This window comes from Vidua macroura, chromosome 20 (assembly GCF_024509145.1).
Source record: "Vidua macroura isolate BioBank_ID:100142 chromosome 20, ASM2450914v1, whole genome shotgun sequence".
Lineage (NCBI taxonomy): Eukaryota > Metazoa > Chordata > Aves > Passeriformes > Viduidae > Vidua > Vidua macroura.
Genome location: NC_071590.1, coordinates 3,025,367 through 3,045,292, shown reverse-complemented (window position 1 = coordinate 3,045,292; position 19,926 = coordinate 3,025,367). Strand labels below are relative to the sequence as shown.

The 19,926-nt window shown below is 40.8% G+C and overlaps 1 protein-coding gene and 1 long non-coding RNA gene across 2 annotated transcripts in view; both read left to right on the top strand.

Annotated features, from left to right (window-relative positions):
* The window catches only part of LOC128817458 (uncharacterized), a 139,510-nt gene that overhangs the window by 3,634 nt on the left and 115,950 nt on the right, over window positions 1-19,926 (top strand). The window lies entirely within an intron of this gene.
* LOC128817259 (uncharacterized) lies at window positions 1,682-3,136 on the top strand. Its single transcript, XR_008440143.1, has 2 exons — window positions 1,682-2,043; window positions 2,125-3,136. It is a non-coding gene; the product is annotated as an uncharacterized LOC128817259 (long non-coding RNA).

The following is a 19,926-nucleotide window of genomic DNA, read 5'->3' as shown; positions in this document are numbered from 1 at the left end:
ATGGTAGCCTTTTCCAGATGGAATTTAACATGCAGTATCTAACTTTTTGGCAATTAAACCTCATTTAAAAAAATAAATATAATTTAGATTAAATTATTTTTCATGATTTGTATGACATTGCACTGCTGCAAATCTAACATTGTTACTGATAGAATTATGCTCTTCTTTCAAAAAAATCTGAAGTTCAACAGCATCTTGACCTCTGACTAGAGCTTGTAACAGCTGCTAAGACCTAAAATAGTAGATAATAAAAGCCTAATGTGAATGACGTAATGGCAATACCCTGGATAAATATGCCCAAGGCAAGATTAATCCAGTGTCACAGTTGTTTGTACTAGCTTTTGCTTTTCTTCAGTAAATGGAGCATATTTAGTCCTTAGCACATCTGTAGCTCTGGTGTGAAACCAGGGTCCGTGTGCATTTCTAGGGTCCCTGTCAGACCCAGTACATAAGGGATACAGCAATTTGTTCCAGCTCCTAAACTGTACTTTTGAGTGCAGACTCTGTTTAAAGGTTTGAGAACTGGAGGTACCTTCAGGTCAGTTGCTGATTTTGACCAAAAGGGAAGTCACAACATTTCTTAGCAGCCTCAACCAGTCTGCTCTGAGATGGAAGGAAGTTACTAAGTAACTATAATTATCTGGGAACTCTTTGCTGAAGTTAAACAGGCCTTTTCGACCCAGGGACGGTAATGCTTCTTTAGGCAAACAGGTAAACAAAGTCACAGAAAGGCAGGCAATGATCCGAGGTCACACCATCAGTTATTATCATTTTGGAAGTACAAATCATAGGCCACTGCTTGATCATGAAACCACTACAAGGTTGTCTGAGGCAGACAGCATGGGTTTACAAGCTGCTTATACTTCAGTGACAGTTACTCTCTTAAGGCAAAAAGATCAGTTCTTTAAGAACAATCATGTGTAATATATTAAAATGAAAATCAAAATTAAAAAAGGGGGCGGGGGATGGCTTCCCAAATGATAGTTTCTGAGCTTGCTTATGGAAAATTATTCATTTATTAAAAAGAGCAATTTATCAGACTAATTTCTTTCTAGCAACCAGAGACCTTTCAAAACTTGATTGCAGTTAATATGCCAGTGTTTCAAAGCATTTTATTCAACTATCAAATTAGATAATGAAGACTTTATTTTACTGTTGAGGTACGAAGTGGGCTGAGCAGGTAGCAGGGGTGCAGATGAGACTGTGCTGTGCTTCAGCTCCTCAGAGAGGTCAGGTCCTGCAGGAGAGCTGAGGGGGGCCACAGCAGTCAAAGAATGTGCAGAGGCAGCTCTGCCTGTGCACAAAGCCACATTACCCCTTACCTGAGCAGCACCAGAGAGCTCCATTAAACATTCACACACCAGTTTGCAAATGGAGATTGTCCAACTAAACAGCTTGGTCAGGGAAGACAAAATGTCACAACTGCCTCACCTCTGTTCTATGCTTTGGTGATGCCTCACAGCTACTGCCCTAGAAGAACAGAAAACAATGGGATTCCCAGTACTGGCCTGGGGAAAGGAAGCTTTGGCACTAGTAATCAGTGTCACGTAGCCTCTGGATAGAAGGGGTGAAATTGCATGTACCTGTCATGTGTAGCTGGACATAGCAACTCCCAGATGCAGGACTCACCAACCACAAAGTACCTTGCTAAAACTCATATACTAGGAAGTGGCAGGTTTGTACTGTCCCCCTCTAAGGTAAGCAGTATTTACTCAACTTTATCCTGTGAGAAGCCAAGCATAAATATCTGGTCTTGGTATTTTTATTCAATTCCTCATTCTCTTAACTTATGTCTGGCAAAGCTTGTCCCCATCCTTGGAGATTACTTGGGTACAGCCACTCCTATGAAGCCCTCATTTAACACCTAGATGCATTAAGAAGTTGAACCTTGACTTTGCTGGAAACATTCAAAGTCTAGAAGGTAAAATGATTAGTAACAGAAGGAGGAAAAGTAGTCCCTGTGTTGCTGAACTAAAACATCACACAAGATAGAAGCTGGTAGTTTCCTAGCCAAGATGCTGATCCCACTGGTTTGTTGATCAGGTGAGCTACTTATACCTTTTTGCTGCAATAAGCATTATTGAAACAGACCCAGTCCAGCTCATTATCTCTACACAATTCCAGGTGAAGCTACTAAGGTCATGTCCACTTTATGAATGCTGACAATCATTGTTGAAACAAAACTGAGAAAGCATGGCTCAGGATGTGGCAAAGACAACTTCACAGCTACTAGGAGGTGTTAAAGATGACCTCATCTTCTCATTTACTTCTGATATTGAAATAAGCAGTTGAAGAAAGTACTCCCTCCCCCCCCTCCCAGCACCAGACTGCCAGCCTCCTGAAGATCAACACATCTGCAAATACATTCTGCAAACCTCAGGGAAGAAAGCCAGATTGCAGCCTGCCTTATCTCTTCTGACTGGCTGAATGTATTTCAGGCCTCAAGCATCACATGACTGTACATAACATACGAATACAATAACTAACATGGCTTTTATAACAGATCAGCAGGGATCAGCAGTGTTGAACAAACACCCTTATTTGCAAAAGCACCTTCCCAGCCCATGAAGCAGGTGACCTTGTCTCCCAAGGGTTACAGTGCAGAGTTAATGATCCACAAATTAAGGATTTGAAATTTATCCACAGTTCCCCTCTTAACTGCACCATTTTACACCAAATCAAATAAACACTGTCACTGCTCTATAGAAACCCAGTGCTGTAAGAAAGGCCAGAGTTCAGGAGGCAGTGGACAGTGCATTTTCTGCGAGAAGGCATCTGCTGGTGGGACAAGATTTCATGAGAAAGCATAGATCAGTATCTGTTCAATGGCCTTTGTAGTACTTCCCACTGAAGAATATAGTGCATATCTCACCGTCTACTATGTGACCAGGTAGGGCTCCACAGTGGCCTGGGGACTCCTAAAGACCAGTCCAATCTGTAAACCATTAGTATTTTCCAGAAACAGGTTTATACACTGGAAAGATCTGATTGTACAGGACGGAATCCTTTATGCTCTGCTGGATCATGGGATTCACAAGATTTATTTCCACATGAAATGCCATATGGAAAAATCCCCTGTATATGGAAAAATCCCCTCACCTCTTGCATTCTCAATAAACTACATCCCATATCTCAATGGTGAGAAGGCCTTGTTTGCCCAAATATTTATAGAGTAATATTATGTGCACAGAAGGCAGTACACTTCTAAATAGACCACAATTCTTTTACAACTGGTATAGCTAAGTTGAGCTCACAGCGTCTTGTCATTGCCACTTGAAGACCCCCTGAATCTGTTGGTCAATATAACCTCTGGATAAATCCTGTGGACTTTTGACTTTGTGGGCCTGGAATGCCATGCTTTTTCCTCGCTACGGAATTTTTTGGCTGTGGCAGTGCATTTACTGCTGTTGAAGCTGGCTTTAGAATTGCAGCCTGCCCTAAGAGACTAATTCCTACACATTTGCTGTGCTAGTCAAAGCTTTTGTCTGGCCATGGGACTGACAGGGAGTTCCTGTGGTAGAAGTTCAACAAAGAGGACAAAACTATTTTAAATCCAAATATACAAATATTTTACAATATTTAAATATTATATTTAAAATATATAAATATTTTAAATCCACTCTACGGCCTGCCCTCTTTAGGAGAAGCTGAGGCAAGCAGGCAGGAATCACAGTTAGGCAAGGTGGCTTTGCTCGGACAAAGTAGGGCCTGTTGGTCATTTGTCTGTAAAAGACAGCAAGCCTGAGCCAGCATGTCCAGGTCTCTCTTGGCAGAAGTTCTAACAGGGAAGCAGCCTAGTCTGTCTAACTGCCTCCATTTCCTCCAGCACTTTATCAACATCCATTCCCTCCTGTTTGTCTTCTTCAGCAGGGTCTTTTTTAGATGATTGCTTTGATACAAATGAGTCCTCCTGCAGCAATTCAGAAGATAAAGCCCAGTTGTTCTCATAGTTTCTAACATGAGGTCTTCCTTTAAATATCTCAACCCTTTTGATTCCAGACAGCAAATTCCAGCAAGTACTTGAAAATACTCTCCTCCTCTTGCCTGTAATACCAGCATAAAGTTTTTAACCTATTGTTATCCCTTGTAAACAGGCTACAGCAGCATGCACAACTGTTCTCATGCACTTCATGAAGTTTAATTGTAGACACAGATCAAGACCAAAATGAAGAGTATACTAAAGAGACATTAAAACAACTAAATAGTTAGGAAATGTACGCGTATTTGCCTACACAAGACCCTCTTCTGTAACACTTGGGAATCATGTATGATAGTTTCAGGTTACAATTTGCAAATGCAAGAATCCTACAAATGTTGCATCTATCAACAGGATACCTCTGCAGAGAACTAGAAATGTATTTTCAGTTCTTCATATTGTGTGTTCCACCATGGTGCCATAGGAATACTTTATCCTTGGATAATACACCATATTTGTAGGTTCATAGATGCTGCAAGGGAGGCGTTGCTCAAACAAATGCAGCGATGAACATAATGAGCTGTTGAACTGGACCATCTTGCCTTGAATCCTGTTTCACACAGTAACTCATGGCAGAATGTAAGAATAGAACATTTTTGTAGCCCCTCCTGCTGCACCCAGTCTAGAGTGTAACAAGTAGAAAAGCTCACATTCTTCTAAACCACTCAGTCTTTATTTTAAGAGCAAAATTTTAGTAGTAATAATCTGAGTGCCCTGAAAAACTAAAGATGAATTGCAGAACAAAGTCTGTTAGACAGCAGGGGAAAAAACACTGAAATATTTTAAAATGGAACATTACAAACACTGAAAACAGTCTGAAGAAATGGGACAGCAAGACACACAGGGAAGCAGGTAGAAGGAGGCAGAGTCAACTGCATTTATCTGTGTAGAAAGTTTGCTTTATAAGAAACAGTTCACTGCTAGGTTAAATCAAGGCTTTTCTCTGCCACTGGCCACAGTAAAAACAACAGCAACAACATGAAGAATCCCAGCTTTAGGGACCAAAGGAGAAATTCAGGCACACTGTTTTTTAATATGGTCACACATATCCCCTTTACAACTGTTTTCTCTCCCCCTGTTATAACTACTTATATCTTTGTCTTGACAGCTGAGAGGTTTGACTAGTGCTTATAAAGCTGGCTGTTTTCAAGGTCCCATTGCTGCCTGTATCAGCCAGCATGTAACACACTTCTTTACAGTCAGAGTCACTTTTCAGATCTCAGTTTTGATTACTTCAAGGCTGTGTTTCACGCTATGCTGTTATTTATTTTAATGAACTCTGTCTACTCTATCATTTGGTTCAAACTAGGAGATCTTTGGAGCTGTTATGCTACACACAAATACAGGATGATACAGCAAAGTAACCTAAATGGAATGAGGCCAAACAACATGTAATCATGTCTAACAAGGAGGGAGGGCAGAAAGTGCAGAGGGGGATGGGTGCAGAGAAGTGAGATGCACTAAATACTGTGTGAAGAAAACCCATGCTTCTTACTATACATGAGGCCTGGCAAATAAACATGAGGTCAGCTCTGGCTGAAAGGGAAGAGGAGATTATAGCAATCAGGTGGATGAACAGTGAAAGCCATTTACTGCATTGGCAACTGATTTTCTTTCTAGTGGCCTGTTTTCACAAGGGGGCAAATATAGTTCTAGAGAAAAACCACTGCAAGAATATTTTTTTTTCATTGCTGTTCATGACTTGCAGAAAGCAGAAAAGGAAAAAAAAGTACAGTTACACCAAGAAGAGAGTCTCCAGACAGCTACCTGCTTCCTAATCTGCTTTTTACCTGAAGACTAAGCCTTCTCAGTTCTTTGCATTAATTAGAGTCTTCTTTACCTCTCTTCCCATAAAACTCATATTAATTTCTTACTCTTTAAGTGGAGTGAGTAGGCAGTGATTTTATGATGTGCTTCTTGGGCAGAGATAGAAATGGGATAAACTTCTGAGGCAGAAACAACACAAAATTTGTTTCCATGTTTGCAGAACAAATAGATGAATTGAAGGGAAGGCAATATAGTCACAAGAATATTTCACTGCCTAGGCTGAATAACAGAAAGGTCTCTGCACTGTAGTAATTTGTCCCAAGGGGAAATGATAATGGAATAAATACTACACAGTATTTATTTAACTCAGGAACGTGCAAAGAGAAAGAAGAGCAGGAGATGATGAAGCCTAGGGAAGAGCTGAAGTCCAAGAGGTTTTTACCCCTTCCTCATAACCAACCACAGTCATGGAAGCACTTCATCTTCTCCGAATTCGTGGGCATGAACCTCTAACTAAGCATACCACAACTCCCCCTACTGAGGAGCCATCACAACCACAACTAAATACTTGGGGAATTTATTTGGCAAAAGACTTTTCTGTTGGAAAGGGCTGATTTGTTGAAAACAAAGCTTTCTGTGGAAAACTGTCATCTTCAACAAAATATTAGCTGGAAGATGTTCCTCTGTTCACAGTGCAGTTGCTTGGCAAGACCAGGCAGATCCAGCTTCCCTTCTGGGGTCCTTCTGCACCAGCCACGCACTGCGTGGACAGACAGACAGACAAGCACAACCCAGAAAGGGCAGCCTCTTTAGTGCACAAAGCCAGATTTAGAAGAAGTGTTTGAATCTGGCCCTCCCACTGGATTACTGCTATATGGGAAGGGAATTGGTTCCTATCACAGTCTCTTTCTCCAAGAGGTAGGCTTAGGCACTTCCTTCTTCTTTTTCAAGAAGAGAACAAACAAAAAGACAAAATCACCAAACTTCTCATAAAATAGCAGTCTGTTTCCACTCTCTAGTTTTAACACAAATTATATAATTGCACTCACACTAGGGATTGATAATTATTTTGGCTAAAGAAAACTAAACAAGGACAAAACCTTGTAAGCCTTGTGATAGCACTACATTTAGAAAGATTAATATTTAAAGTCTTTAGAAGGATAAGAGTTAAAATGAGAGACCCTCCATTGCTCTCTACCCCCACCCCTCCCCAGCCTGAGACTGGATCTCCTTGCATGCAACACTTCGTTGTCAGCACTGTTTCAACAAATCAGTGGAAGAAGGGGCAAGCTGGGCTTCCTGACTAGGGAAGCAGTGTTTTCTGATGATGTTTAAGAGCCCTAAAATCTGCCTAAAAGTACCAGATACTCCTTTTAAATGATGTGGCTACAATAGGATTTTGTTTCCAATAATCTAACTGCAGGAAATTTTTTCTTTTAAGCCAGAAGGAAGACAGAAAGGCTCTTTCTGGTTCTTGAATCTTTCTATGCTGTCACAAGCAACTTCATTGTTTAAATCCTTTCCCAAAGATCTCAGACCCTGTATATGCCAAGGACTTTTAAAACACAGCTCAGCTGCTTGACAAATTTTTAGTGAGCTCAACCTGGGTGTGTTCTTGTCCATGCTCATTGCTGCATGGGAGCTGTTGCTGTTGGGGCCCAGGGCTGAGGAGCTCAGTGTGCTGCACTGTGCTCCTGTGCTCACTGTGCTCAAGGCAGGTAATGCATGTTTCACTGTAGTTGTCCTGAGTCTGAAAAGAATCTCCCTGATTCTGTATTTCCAAGGCAGCATCCTCATCTAGCTTCAAGTCCCTATCAAACTTAGACAAAAAACAAATTAAAGAATTACCTTTTGAATATATATATTTAATATAGCAGGTAATCCAAAGAACATGACATTTTAAAATGTTTTTGGTTGATTTTTTTGGAAGTCACAAGCCATGGAAACAGTATATAGACAAAGTCTTACAGACACTACTTGCTGGAATACAACTGCCTGTAAATTAATTGAGATTCTAAGCAACAAGGAAGGCCTCCACAAACTAACTGTGAGCTCACAGCCACCTTGACCCAAGTCTGCAGTTAGGATTAAGAGCTGAACCACAGCCATTTCAAACACCATGACATTATCTCACCTTAAGTCCTTTTGCTGGTCCAAAATAAGGTTTATTTGTAGATCAGCATTTTGTGAGTGACATTTTTATGTACCTCATTTTCTGTTGTGGCAATGACTGTTGTGGCAACAAGAAGTGATAATGCCTTGTACTTCAGAGTTTGCTGATGTATAAGCTACTCCAGAGGCAATTGCCCAGGGAGAAAGCAACAATGAGCTATGCATTAGCCATGTAGAGAGCATTGAGAAGAGTAAGAGCATGCTGCTGTGCCACCAATCTTCTCAGCAATTAGAAAAAGAAAGGCTGGCAGAGACACTTGGTCCCCAGTGGTGTTTCCCATCAGGTTTTTCAGCTGTAAAACTCGAGGGCTAGAGAAGGCAAAAAAAAATTCAAGAGCCACTTGGTAAGAGGAAGGGGCTCTTTGCCAAAGCATAGATCAGTGGAAATCTGCTGTGACCAAAAGAGTAAGTAATACAGAAATTGCCCCCATGTCACAGTGTCTGTTAGCATAGTGACTTCCAGCATCCACATGACCACTTCTGACTGACAAGATGACCATGATTCCATCAGCAATGTGTACACACCATGCTTGGTACTGTCCTAGATGTAAAAAGGTATATGTAGAAAGGGAATAGCAAACCTATCTCCCCAAATAACATAAAGAGACTATTTTCCTAAAATATAGACGCTGAATGTCAGTTTGATGCCAATCACTGATTTTTAATCATTTTTTTATTGCTTCACAAGAGTTTTTCATGCAAATGCTAAGTGTTCTAATTGCTTAGATAATCCAGTCTAAATATGTATAGACTTTGTAGGAAGTTATGGCTTGGTTATAGCTTTTGACTAATGGTAGGAGAAAGATCTATAATGTAATCTCGTAAGACTTGACTCAGTCAGACTTCAGAATTAAATTGTGGCACACTTGTCATCTCTGTATTTAGACTCTTTGACACAGATTTACTGCCTTTTAAATCTGTTTCTTCCCAAATTTCAGTCTAAACATTTCCTTGGATACACAAAAATATCCACGACAAATTAAAATACATGCATTGACTGGCTGATCACAGACAGCTTCATCTGGTAGTCAAGAAGAATATTCCTATTACACTGTTGTTGACAAATCCAGAAGCAAAGATTCTTTATGAGAAAGACGTGTTGCTAGCAGTGCAGGCTTGCCAGAAACTCAAATTCTGTGAACATAAATGGCTTGCTACTGAGAAGAAATAATAGTTTAGGCCACTATTGGAAAGCTAGGGTGTTGTTTTTTCTTTTTATCACTCAAAAGAGAAAAAAGGAACTTCAAGTCAAGTGTCTTTGCTGTAAGCTATACGAAATTATTACAAGGAATTTTTTGTTAGTTTGGTTTTGGTTGGTTTGTTTTTGTTGGTTGGTTGGTTTTTTGTTGGTTGGTTTGTTTTTTGGTTTCTCCTTTGTATGGAATCTATTTGGAGAGAATGGCGTTGATAAAGTGTTGAGAAAACAGAACACAGGCTGCCTCCCATAGTCTGTATATTACATATGCTTTTATCTGCCCCAGTAGCAAGAGGAACAAATTCAGGCAGCCAGGATAATATCACTGTCACTTCCATGGTATGGTCACTTTTGTGCAAGTCCCTCTTTGAAAGCAGGTACATATGAAATAGCGCAACTCCACCAGACTGCACTGGACAGCACTAGTTTACAGCAGCTCTGATTTTCATGCTTGTTCTGTAACAACCAGTGTGCTATGTGAAAACAATGGTAAGAGATTTAAAAAAAGGACCAACGATTTTCTGTAGTCATTTCAGGTTTCCTTGTACTGTGCTTTTCCAATTTACAGATGACTTCCTTATTAGCCCAGCTTGCCTTATGGTATCACAAATAACTGAGGTGCTGTTTCCTGCTCCGCTGGTCTACCACTGAGTACAAAAGCTACATTTGCAATTGGAAGACAAAAAACATATTTACTGCAGAGTAGCAGCAAGCAATCCTTAGTATTGACCCTGTGATTTTTACCAAGTTGGAATTCTCACAGGATTTTGATTGAGGTGTGCAGAATTCACCTTTAAAGTTCATACATGAACAGAAACATAGTGAGGACAAACATGAGTAGGGACTCTCATAGTCCTGAGAAAGGTAAAATGTAATATCATATGCTAATGCAAGGATATCAAGAATTAAAGTCCTTCTACAAAGAGCGTAAATTAACTATTATTTTGTTCTGTTAATTTATTTTCAACTAGGTATTTCCCCAACCCTTTTATTTTTGAGTACAATGAGAAACACTCTTCCAAGCCTATATGAATGTGATGTTTCAAAAATATTTTACGCATGTAAATTAGAACAAAAATATAAACTTCCTTGTTTCATTGCAACTATTCATTTTGTCTTTTTTTTTTTTTTCAGTTTAAGCTCCCATTTATGTGTTTCAAATACTACAAATTATAAAAGAATTGTTCAAAGCAGATGCTTCAGTTTCAAAACCTTTCCTGTAAAAATCATTGTAAAAGAAAAAATGTGATAGGATAGGCTCAGAACAAGCCTCCTCCTGAAAAAGGTTCGACTTGAAAGAATTATCATTTCACAACACAGACATTTCAATAAGAAATTTGTGATTGATTCATTTTAATAACCTCTCAAGAAGGAAAATCCTTTTACTATCTGTAAGCCTGGAATTACTATGCAAGAGTGCTGAAGAGTGCTAGAGACAGGAGACAGGTATGTACTCAGAGCCACCTGGGTACTTCTCCTTCATGACTCACTCTGGAAACCTCAAAGGAAGCACAGAGAGAGCGTTCCTCTCCAAATGACAACAGAACAATCCATGCCCTTGACAAATCAGGTCAGAACAAAGTAGGCTGCTTAATTTCCATTGTTACTCCAATATCCTTTTGCATGCTCTTCAACAAGGACGACAAGAAGAGTACATGAAGTGGCTTTCCCCCTTCCACATTACCGTGTTCTGCATCAGTATTGACAATACATGCTGAGTTAAATTCTTTCCTTAGAGCTTGCCTGAATATGGAGTTGTGTTCTCTTCTCCAAGAAGGTGAGCAGGAAGCACATTCTGAATCTTGAGATTCTACTCATCAGTGGAGTATGCCACCATTACAGCACTAAGCTGCCACAAAAATAATAGGTTAATTACATTTTCATGATGAAAAGTTTCCACTAAAACTGATTCAATAATGCATTATACTATTTTCCATGCTTATGACCTGGAAAATTGTAAAATATCATCCAAGTTACCTTTCAGACCTTATGTTTATCACTTCCATTCATCTGTGAAGAGATAACTTTCCCTCTTACACAGCTAGGACACCTTATAAACAAGGTTCCTTTCAGCTCTACAGCTCAGAACTGACAAGGGCTAGAGATTATACTCTGCTGTTCATTAAAAAGAGAAGGGAAGAAAAGCATGCATGACTCCATGAAATGAACAGATCAGGCACATAAGGCCATGGACAACAGCAGGAATACAGTTGCTTCCATGATTTGCTATGTTTTGCCTTAGAAAGCATGTTAGGAATACACTTAAGGAAGTGCTATGTGCCCACTCCTATTGAATGTATAAGTTTAGCATTTCTTAGAGACAGGCCTTAAAGACTATAATTTCTATAAAGGAGCAATGGAAAATCAGTTATTTAATTTCTTCAATCACAGTAAAATAAATTACTGTTTCTAATACCAGTCAAATTGGAGCAGGTCAGATTCTCTCCTCTCTTTTATTGGGCAAAAACAACCCCAAGAAACTAAACGAAAACCAACTTGTGGTGATTTCTGCAACAAACTAACAAGATCCTGCTAAAGTTAAAAGCATGTGTTTTCCTGTGTAACAATGCAGGTTTTTTCTACTAATGCTAAAGCAAATGATTGTTGTGGGTCAAACATACACTTCTATGATGTGTGTCTGTTTTGGAAAGGTGTGAGTGGAGATGTGGATGGACCAGCAGAGATGCTGTGCAAGGCAAACACTGAGCCTTGTTCTAATAGAAGAAGAGGAAGGCTTCAGTGAGACTAAGAACCACAGGTTTGGTGTCCCTTTGGCATTCATAATTATGCATAACCACCTTTCTTTCAAGATAGATGTCAGCATTTGCATGCAGAGGGTCATGGTAGGTTTTCTCCTACCCAGCCAGATCTGCTGGATACTCACAAGTAGTTAGCAAAAAAAAAATAAGGTAGGACCGGAGCCCAATCAATCCAAGACCATTTACCAATCACTCATTCCATTGCTTCCAATCTTGCCTCTCCTCTCATTTGCCTGGGGCCTCAGGCTCATTTCATCAAATACTGAAAGGCAATAATCTAGATCAAGAAGAAGGGAGTGAATTCTATTGCTGAAAAGACCATATGAGTAAAAACGTCGCACACAAAGAAACAGAGCTAATTGGAAAGCTGAAGAACAAATACCCTTCCTTTCCCTTCCATGCTCCTATCAACAAAAAAACCAACATTGACCAAAGGCAGCATTCCCAGGGAAATGCTCTGCTCCAGGCACAGCCAGCCAGGTTACATCCCTACCTCTGCAGTCACTTTCACCTGATTGCAAAGGGTGATATTGTTTTTGTAAGTGATGGACACAAGATCTGGGCAAATGCAATATCTGGTTTTAAAATCCCCTCTGTTGAGATTATATAATCTAGAAATGTAAAAACAAAATACATGTCCCACCAACCTCATGAAAGCTATGTTTAGAAGGAAATACAGACTCTGGCATTGTATTTATGATGCTGGCTAAATCTATTGGGCACTCTCAAGGCCAAGTTGTAATCCTGGGACCAATGTTTAGCTCCCAGAGCACAAACTACAAAGTTGCAGCTAGGCCACACTGCTGCAGGCTCACACAGCCAGCAGCCAAAGAGGAAACACAGCAGCAGTACTGCCAGTATTTGCAGAGGCACAAGAAGGTCAGTGTTCCACAGATATGCTCTACATATAGACATGTGTGTATGCACTTAGCAAGGAGTTTGTTCCCTCCCCTGGTGTGCTACATATTGTTTTGTACATACAGCCCTCTGGTTTCTGATGGCAAGCCTTAAGGAAGTACCACTGGAACAACACCCTAGACATGCATGACATCGTTTGACTTGTACATATTGTACTTTTTCAAGATTTGACACACAATTTTCCCTTCCAGAAAAAAAATGAAGGGGGCTAAGACATAGGGAACTGATTTGGACCCCTGTTTTAGTTGTCAGCACTGTTAAAGCCTATTTCTGATGCTGCAAAGACTGTTTCTGTCACTTTCTACAAGAAAAGGAATAGTTAAGTTGGCATGAGATTCCCCATGTCATTGACAATTTCATAGTATTGGAATCAGGTGGACTTCTGCTGTTTCATCTCTATTCAGTTGTTTGCTTTGTAATCAGTCTATTTTTAAAATCAGGATCATCTCTCATGGATATTTGGCTGTGTCTGAGTGCAGTACATGAATTAACCTTCAAATGTGCAAATGTAACAGCCTGCAATGATTGCAGTCATCTTTCATTACAGACCCTTTTACACAAATAGGTTTTTTCCACGTAGGAGATAAGCCTCCCCAAAATTAGCAAAACCAATACCACAGGCATCAAAGGAAGGAGGCACCAGAGGCAGAAACCAAGAAGCAAGGTGAGCCCTGTCTCTCAGCCCAAGGCCAGGGACAATGTGACTGTCCTCACTGTCCTTGAACTCTGCCAGGAATGTCATCTCTGTGCTGGCCCCAGAGCAGATTCATATCACCTCTTAGCACCTGAGCTTGAGCTGGCATTACAAACTGCTTTGTTTCCAGCTGTGGCTCAGGACTTGCACACAAGTGGCTCTCCTGCCATTCCAAAGGATTAGCAGAGCATCTGGCCAAGAAGTGATACAAAAAGAGAGGTGATACCCAAAACTGTGGCAGTAATAGTCATCTGCTTTCCTCTATAAGAGTGTTTAAGCATGTGCTCACTATTCTTAAAGCCTTCCCAATATTACAGGGACTTAGTATGTGCTTGAAGACTGCCAAGCACATGAATTGAAGCACCTGCCCAAAGCTGTCAGATGAACTGCAGTCTCCAGAAACTGAAGAGCTATTTTAGACGGTGGCCATGAAAGACAAGTATTTTCCAGAAGGCTTAACATAACCCCCTCAAAAACAGGATGCTTGGGGTCACTGTAAATGCTCCATAAACCCAGGATTTACTGGGATCATATTTCATTGGAAATCAGGGTGTATGTGCAGTGAAGGAAATACGGCAAAATGGTTTGTAGAATTTAAAGAATATTTTCTGGTATCTAATACAAAATATTTTTAGATTTCATGCTTCATCACAGTTTTGACTTTTTGTTTTAAAATGTGATTACAGCATTCTCACTGCTTTGCAAAGAGGATTCATAGCACATCTTAATTGGTACTCAAGCATACTTTTTGGTTTTGATTCTTTCCCAAACATGCAATAGAAATAAATATTAAAGTCTCAAAATAGGTGATGAAATCTCCTTCATGGCAGTTAACTGCTTTAGAGACAGTTTCATCAACATATTCTCCAATAAACTGATTAACATATTTTTAAAGAGGCAGAAACTGTTTCCTCTCTGGAACCCAGGAAAGGAGTTCTGTTCTCACACATAAATGTACTAATGTGATGGAACACTGCTATCTCAGCTTCTAGACACAAATAGCATAGCCATATTCTCTGGGCCTGTCCCCAATTTGTTTTTATTTAGTTTAAAACAGAAAGCTGGAATTTTTTCTGGTTTACACAAACTGTAGTAGCTTCTCAGATAGATATTCTCTTCAGGACAAGAGTAAAGAAGTTTATTCAGGGACTAACCCAAAATTATCAGCCAGACATATCACTACCTGTGAACCCATCTCAGAGATCAGGCATAGCTCCAGAAGCCCGAGACTATTTTTGCCATCTGCAATGCTTGTCATACACTGGCAGCTGAGAAGTGCCTGCACTGCTGCTTCCTCCACTGGAGGTTTGGAGGCAATACAGAGGGAACAGAAGGGAGCACGAAGAACATTTTGTATTCTTGTGTTCATGCTATGCAGAATAACATGCTGTTTGGTGGTTTGTTTCAGGCACCTGGAAAGCAATTACCCTTGAGCTAGTACAGGTTCTCATACCTCTGTGAGTAGATCATCCCTGTATTGATAGACTGACAGTGACTGCTGGCACTAAAAAGAGCAGCCAGCATCTGCTGACTTAACAGTTTTTTCTAAGCTTACAAATAACAATATCAGCAGGCATTTCTGAAAGGGTTCATGGGCCTCAGGGATCCTAAAATATTTTGTTACACTGACCTTGGGGCTTATAGTGCCACCCATGTTTAATTGGATATCCCTTAACAGACTGAATTAAGAGGGAAAACAAACAATTTCTCCTGCAACATGCCAAACAGCAAGAGGACAGATTGCTTATTGATTTTCCTTTGCTCTTTGTCTTTCAAAACATGGGAGCATGTCATGTGTGTCTGTCCCATTGCTTTGTACCTTGTTTAACCAGGGGCTGCCCTGACACCCTCTTTCTGGTGGTCAGGAACAATCAACAGTAAAGCAGACCACGGGTTCCATAGCCCAAATCTGCTATTCCTGACCATGCACAGCAAAACTTTATTGGGAAAATGCCCATTTGCCCTCCACTTGGCTGAGTAACCTCTAATTCTAAAAAAAAAAAAAAAAAAAAAAAAAAAAATTTAACAATCTAAATACTTAGACCACCTAATCTCGTAGTAAATGATATGAAAATACATTATTTTCAGTCCTTAAACTGAAGCTTAAGTATAGTAAATAAAGCTCAAGATTTTAACTTCAGTATTTTGTGAAAAGAGCTGCACTGAAGAGTAAAGAGAGAAACATTCTATTCCCAAGGTTCTCCCTCTCCAACAGGGTATTACAAGAAAATAACACCCCATTTTCAAATGCTCGACGCTGAAAATTGTGTCAGCTTCCTTCTTCTTATCTGCTAGTGCTTCCTCCTTCTTATCAGGTGCTTACAGACAGCAATAGTATGATAGGAAAGCTGCTGCTTGTGCTGCATCAGAAAGCAAAAAGCAGCATGGGTGTGTACAAACACAACTCAACGGAGCCAAGCTTCAGGTCCTCATCTGCTTGTATGAGGCCAATAAATCAAGTACCAGTTGGGAATACACTTACCTAAACCTTCACTTTTAAATTGTTCTCCTGCCAGAATACACTCCCACAGAAGACTTGATTAGCTCCCACTCCAAAAAGGGAAATATAGTCTTTCAACACCTTTGCAGTTAATGAGGACAGGTTACAAATATACTTTAAACAATATTCAACCATGAAATGGTGCTTCCCTTTCTCCAATTTGTAGAACATACTTGTCAAAAAAGAGCTCACACACCACTTAGGAAGGGAAAATGGTTCCCAGAGTGGTGATAATTGAAAAACCACAATCTGCCCATGCAACTTCAACCACAATTCAATATGTGACCACCTAAAATCTCAGAAACAACATGCATAGAAAGTCAGTGTATTGTGTTTGCATGGCTGGGTTTTGGTAGCAGGGGAGCTACAGGGGGGGCTTCTATGAGAAGCTGCTGGAAGCTTCCCTGTGTCCTACAACCAATGCCATCTGTCTCAGAGATGGACCTGCCATTGACCAAGGTCAAATCCATCAGTGACAGTAGTAACACCTCTGGGATAACATATTTAAGAAGGAAAAAAGAAAGTTACTGAGCAGTTGTATCTGCAGCCAGACAGGACAGGAGTGAGAATATGTGGGAGGAACAGCACACCCGGGGCAGTGCAGGAGGAAGGACAGGAGCTGCTCCGGGTGCCAGAGCTGAGATTCCCCTGCAGCCCCTGGTGCAGCCTGTGGAGAGGCAGCTGTGCCCTGCAGCCACGGAGGGCATGGGGGGCACAGATCCACGTGCAGCCCTGGAGGAGCCCACGCCAGAGCAGGGAGATGCCTGAGGGAGGCTGTGAGCCCGTGGGAAGCCCGTGCTGGAGCAGGGTCCATGGATCCATGGAGAGAGGTTTCCTGGTAGGACTTGTGAGTACCCTGTGGGACCCTGTGAGGGACCCACACTGGAACAGGCTGTGCCTGAAGGACTGCACTCCTTGAAAACAGAGCCATGTTGGAGTAGTTGGTGAAGAACTGTTTCCTGTGGGATGGACTCACATTGGAGAAGTTCATGGAGCAGGAGGACTCTGACTCTGCTCCCTGAGAAGCAGCAGAAACAACCTGTGATGAACTGGCCATAACTCTCATTCCCATCTCCCTGAGCTGCTGAGGGAGGAGGTAGAGCTGGGAAGGAGGAAGGGGTGGGGGAAGATGATTCTTTTAGGTCTTACTTTACTTCATACCATCCTGTTCTGATTTTGATCTCTACTAAATTCAATTAATTTCCTCAGGTCAAGTCTGTTTTGCCCATGACAGTGATCAATGAGTGATCTCTCCCTGTCCCTACCTCAATTCATGTTTATTATATTTTCTCTCCCCTGTCCAGTTGTTGGGGGGAGTGATAGAGTGACTTTGGTTGGTATCTGGCTTTCAGCCAGGGTCAACCTACACAGTCAACCTTGTTTAAACTCTAAAAGGTAAAGAAATTTTAAAGAAAAATCTACAAAACTTCACAGGGATGTCATGATCCTGGATAGGAACAGTTTATGGGAATAACTCAAAACACCTATTTTTTTCCTTTTTTTTTTAATCCTGAAATCTATCACAGAAAATATTTATTTTATGGGATGCCAATGCACTAACAAATACAAACTCTAAAAGGGCTTTTTCCTTATAGAAGATCTGAAGTCGTCTTTCAGTCATTGATGTTCTTAATCAGGAACATTGTATGTCCAGGCTCAGTGGATTCTATGTCAGCACAACTAACAAATACAGACAAATTATTTAACAGCTGGCCACTCAAGCTTTACACCAAATTTAGATTTTTTTAAATTTTTAATTTAAAAACCTCACAGATCACTAATTAGACAAAACAACAGTAAGAAAGTCATCTCTGCAGAAAGGCAGAAGTGTGCAATAATAGTTTCATACAGATATGTTTCCCTGAGAAAATGAACTTTCTCTTTAAGGGGAAAGGTGGAGTCTAGATCAAGATCTACCCATATGCATGATAACAGCAGGAAGAGAAAATCTTACTTAGCCATGTGCCTTGGGTACACGAACATTTGCTGTAGATGCAAATATTTTTGGTTAATTTGCATGAAAAAAAAGATGTAGGCATACTTCCCCATAGAACAAAGTTTCCCTTGGAAGCTTATCCCAATGTTTACACATTTGTCAATCAAAGAAGTATTTTTTTTATGTCTTTGCTAAGTACTAAAGCCTGTCTTAAGCCTTGGAATTGAGGACAGATCTTAAAACCAGCATGGCAGAGAGGAGCTCAACAAAGCATACAGCCACTGCCCCAGGCTTAACAGCCACATGTTCAGGGTGGGTTTCATGTGGTCTCAAACTGCAAGGCTGGTTGGAATGGATGGAGAAGGCTGGTCTCCTGTGTTTCTAAATCATTTATGCAAGGGTGTGTAAATTACTGCCATATTACCCTGGTAGACAGGAAGAAATCCCAAACTGGCATCCTAGAGCACTGACAATGAGATTCTGATGATGCAAAGGTTATCCATTATGGTGTATTATCCATTATTTTCTTGTTTACACACAAAATAATCACAAAATAATCATGATTCATTAAACATCTATGCAGATTTTATCCATTCCCTGTTTGTCATGCCAACTAGCCTGAAAAGAACCCATTTGAACTTTTGCTAGGAATGTGCTGTTTGGGTGAAAGAACACTTTTCATAGGCATTAAATTCATAGGCTCTTTGCTTTTGAATCAACAAAACTATTGGCAAAGCAAGGTAGAGTTCAAGGGATCTGAAAATTATTCAAACCTAGTCCATAATTCTTCCTAATTGAGTAAAAAAAATCCCCATTGAATGTTGTTCTGCATCCAATCTGATTTTATATTAAGATTGCCATGGCAGTCTCCCAACACCATTTATATGTGGAGTATGGGCATAATCTCATAGGTGAGGGGAAATTGTTTTCTGGTAGTGTTTAACTCAAGATGTTTGCTGAATTGAGATGCTGTACATTTGTTAGCATTTCTCCCCTGGGTGTAACACCTGATTCCCATTATTGTGGTTCTATATCAGTGAGATCCTCAGGTAAATTCAGATGGAAATTCCCATGGCAAATTCACTTGCCAAGCTTGCCAATTCACCTATACAGACATTAAAACAATGTACAGAGCAGAAGATAAAAACCTATTGCCCCTCTGCTCAGGCACTGGTGGTTCTGTGAGTTTGTACAGCTTAGAACTGGATTTTGTTTGGCATTAGCAAAAACAGAAGAGGTCTTCTACTACTAGCAAGACCAGTCTCAGAATTTTAGAAAAATACTGTTGTGGGTTCAGGAAACAACCACTAAGATTAACTATGAGATCTCCATCATAACAAAATTATTATAGTCTAAAAAATTAATTTTCAGATCCAAGACTCTGTGTTAGTTTAACACAATCTGGCTTTTAGTGGGGACAGAGGAAGCCACAGAGGCTGGTTCTGAAAGGGAAGCTGTTTGAAACTTCTGTGGCCAGCAGAGCCAATCCCTAAAGGCTCTGACGATGGACACATTGGCTGGCCCAATTAGAGAAGTAAGCAATGCCTCTGTGATGACATATCTAAGAAGGAAAAAAAGGCGCACAATTCCTCTTCCTCTTTTCCGAGGGGTGGGAAGCACTGCCAGGCCCCTTCCTGGCGTGGCCACCGGGGCCGTGCTGCCAGAGGGGCCATCCCAGTGCCGTGAGCAGCCATGTGGCCTAGACCATGAGGTCCAGGGGCTAGTGGCTAATGGCTGTGGGGAGCACCCACACAGGCAAGATCGGCTGTGCGGCCGAGATCAGTGTGAATCCTCCGGATCTTTTCCCCTCAGAGAATTCCCCAGAGTCCTCTGCTGGAGAGACTTACCATAGAGTCTCTCTCTACCTAGGTGGATGGAAAGGACTTCCCCATAGAGTCTTGCTTAACACTGATCCACCCCAGTTCCTGTCCCCATATGTCTCAACTTCCCCTGGTTTCTCCTTTCCCTGTTTCCTCATTGGTTGTGGCACCCCTGCTGGCCGGCCCCTT